Source organism: Phocoena phocoena, chromosome 13 (genome assembly GCF_963924675.1).
Source record: "Phocoena phocoena chromosome 13, mPhoPho1.1, whole genome shotgun sequence".
Lineage (NCBI taxonomy): Eukaryota > Metazoa > Chordata > Mammalia > Artiodactyla > Phocoenidae > Phocoena > Phocoena phocoena.
The window spans coordinates 88,476,157-88,479,701 of NC_089231.1; positions in this window are offsets into that span (position 1 = coordinate 88,476,157).

Below are 3,545 nucleotides of genomic sequence, written 5' to 3' on the forward strand. Positions count from 1 at the left end.
CTGTGGAGAAATAGGCTTATTTTTATTTCATTTTTGGGGTTAGGTGTTATGGGGGTTAAGAAAGAAGATAGTTGAGGGCTCCCCCGGTGGCACAGTGGTTGAGAGTCCGCCTGCCGATGCAGGGGACACGGGTTCGTGCCCCGGTCCGGGAAGATCCCACATGCCGCGGAGCGGCTGGGCTCGTGAGCCATGGCCGCTGAGCCTGCGCGTCCGGAGCCTGTGCTCCGCAACGGGAGGGGCCACAACAGTGAGAGGCCCGCATACCGCAAAAAAAAAAAAAAAAAAAAAAAAAGAAGGTAGTTGAAAGTTTTAAATTTCTGTCCAAAGATACATTTTAAGACTCCTTAATAAAAGAGGCCAGTAGTCTATACAAACATTACTTTTTTCTTTGCAACTGGGACATCACTCCATTTGTTATAAAATAAAATTGCAGTGATTGTCATCTTATTTGAATGTAACAGTGTAGTTTTTGTTTTTACTGAAAGCATATGCATTTTCTTTCCATTTATTATATTTTTTAAAACTGCTGGAGAGTACACTCAACGGACACAATTCCGTTTATAAAAGCTAAATTTGTGTTACTTATGAACTTCAGAGTAAAACTGTCAGGAAATGCTGCAACCTCAAAATTAACAGTATAAGACTGGAAATCCTTAACTTGTAAGAAAATGCAGACTAAGAAGTCTGTGTTTTTGTGAAGTTGATAATTGTAATAATTCACATCTACACACTTGTAGGACTTTTCAGGGAATTTTGCAAAGAGCAGGCTCGAAGTTAATGAGTGATTGTATGCCATGAGAACACCTTCAAACATTGCTTGCAAGCGTAATGGGTGTAAACCTCGATGATCGTACACGAGCTACAGGGACTCTGATCTCAAGTGGTGCCGCTCAGTAAGGTCACTTGTCCTGCCACTATTGTGCTTGTTCTTATCGAATAACCGCCTTTTGGGTTTAGCCGTATTAACATATTATGAGTGAAAACCATTTTATTTTCCCCTTAGTTCTTGGAGCTAATAACTGTTGTTAACATTGTTTTTGGCTATTAGCCGAGGTTCCTTAACCTATTTGATTTCTAGACGTTAGAAGGAATGAAACACAGGAGATTGTGACGTTTCAGAAGAATGCCAAATAAAGACAATAAAATCGGTGAAAGTTGCCAAATGTTGTCACAGTATTAAGGAACGTAAGGAAGTCTAATCATACGACTGTAAAAGATTGATTTGGGGCATCTTTTACTTATGGATTTTTAGGGCTAGTCAGTAACTTAAGTCTTTAAAGTCTCATACTTGGCAGGTTTTAAACTATCCGTTAAAGTTGAAAGGCTTTAATATCTTTAAAACTATGAAAAATTGATAAATGTGGTAATTCCGGGAAAGGTGCAGTATTCAAAAGACCCTCACTATATCATAAAGACTTTTGTCTGCAAGGGACCAAAACAGCCTCAAATTAATTTCAGCCAAAAAGGGCTATTGACTGGCTTTCTCAAGTCATCCTAGGCAGTGGTTCCCAAACGGGATGTTAAACGTGACCTTCTTTGCTTTGAAATAACATAGACCACTGGGCTCCAGACCAGATCCAGGAATCAGAACTTGTAGGGGAGAGGCCAGGTGTACTACTAAACGCATCCCAGGTGGTTTGTCCGGGAATTTGGGCAAATGCCGGTTGAGAAGGTGTATAGAACCTATAGCTGATGGAATGCTATCGGGGATCTGTCTCTCGCTCTGCTTCCTTCTGGGTTGGTTCTAATCAGATAGGATTACAAAGATGGTCACAAAGCCTAGGTTTATGTCTCAGCCTCACTGCAATGAAAGGAACACCTCGTCCACAATGGTTGCAGCAAAACTCAGGCTGTCTACACATCCTTGAACCTGAGGGACACACTGCCCTGATAGGGACTTAATAATAGCTGTTGGGTCAGATGAGGCCCATCTAGGAGTGGGTAGAGGAATGGTTCCCCAAAGGAAAACTTAGGTGCTAAAACCAGAAGATGGAACAGACAAGTGAACACAGTGGATGCCTACTGGGTGTCTGCTTGTTTCACAGCAAGTCAGCTTGTGATGGAAGTAGGAGTTGCCCTCGTCGCTAGAGGGACAAGTACAACCGAGCGCCTGTGAGGGAATTGATCGCAGTGCTTCCAAAGAACAAAGCCAAAACTCTGAAATCCAGGTTTCTTCCTTAAAAGAGAAATATGCACACCCGAGTTCTACTTCTGAAGGCCTTAGCATTAAGGACACTTCAGGTTCTCCCTTCTCAGTGCCTGGTCTGACCCATCAAACCTGGCAGTTCCTTAGGTGATGAAGCAGTTCGTTGGGGGTGGTTCCTCAAGTGCATTACAACGGGTAATCTGCCTAGTTTTTTCTGGGTACACGGGGTTTCTTTCCCCTCAAAACTCCAAAAATGTGCCCCTCACTGAAGCTTTCTGTTAGTTCTACATGCTGTTCCTTAGAGCTCATAGAAATCTTGTTTAGGATTCCGGAATTTCTGTTGGGAAATAGTGTCTTTGTTGTCTCTGGGTTGAATAGAGTCTGTTTCAACATCAGTTTCAGCCTGATGCTATGCTATGAATCTTCAGAAGTTTGTGGATTTTTAAGGTGTAATTCTTTCATGTAGCCATAATATTGTCATTCAGATACAGTATTTCAAGGCCTGGTTTAGGTCTGTTTGCATTCATCATTCCAACCCAGTTAAATCGTTTAAAAATCCAGGGTGAAAAAGAGAGAAATGTTAAAATTCAGAAGTGGTGAAGTCAGTGGAGAGGCCGCGTGCTGCGGCCTTGTAGCACGGTGGCGGCTCCCTGGGCCACAGCGCCTCTGCTCCAGGTCATGCGGCCCAAGTCCCGTGGGAGCCCCAGCCCGCAGCCTCTGTCTGAGACCCCCCTCCTGCCTCCCGGGGTTCTCAGTCTCTCGCTGCTTCTTCCTGATCTCCCTAACTTGAGAATGTTGGAGTGCCTCCAGGCTCAGAAGCAGGATCTCTGAGAAGCAGTAAGAAAAGAGTTTCTTTCTACTCTTCCTCCCTCGGTAATTCCATTCAGTCTCATAACTCATTTCTGTGAAAATGCTGCCAATTTACATCTCCAGCCCTGGCCTCCTACAGTCAGATGTGTCCGAGTGTCTGATACAGTGGTTCTCAAACTCTTTGGTCTAAGAACTTCCTTACCCTCTTAAATTGCTGAGGACCCAGAGAGATTTTGTTTATGTGGGTTATATTTATTAATTGTATATTAGAAATTATATTTTAAAAACGATACGGAAACCAACATTCCATTAACTGTTAGGGTGATGCTGTCGTCATGTCATGAAGCCTCTAGAAAATACTGTACACTCGTGAGAGAATACGAATGAAAAAGGCAGATGGCCTCAGTGTTAACAAATTAGGTCCTGTGGTCCCCTACTCTGGTCCTAGCCCAGCCAAGACCCTCTGCCTTGGCAGGGAAGGTGCTTCTCCGTTAGGGTTCACACAGCCAAAACCCAAACTGAACCTGAGATCGGTGCAATGCAAGCTTTATTCAATGGCCAAAGAATGGAGAAGTGGGAATTGAGTTCA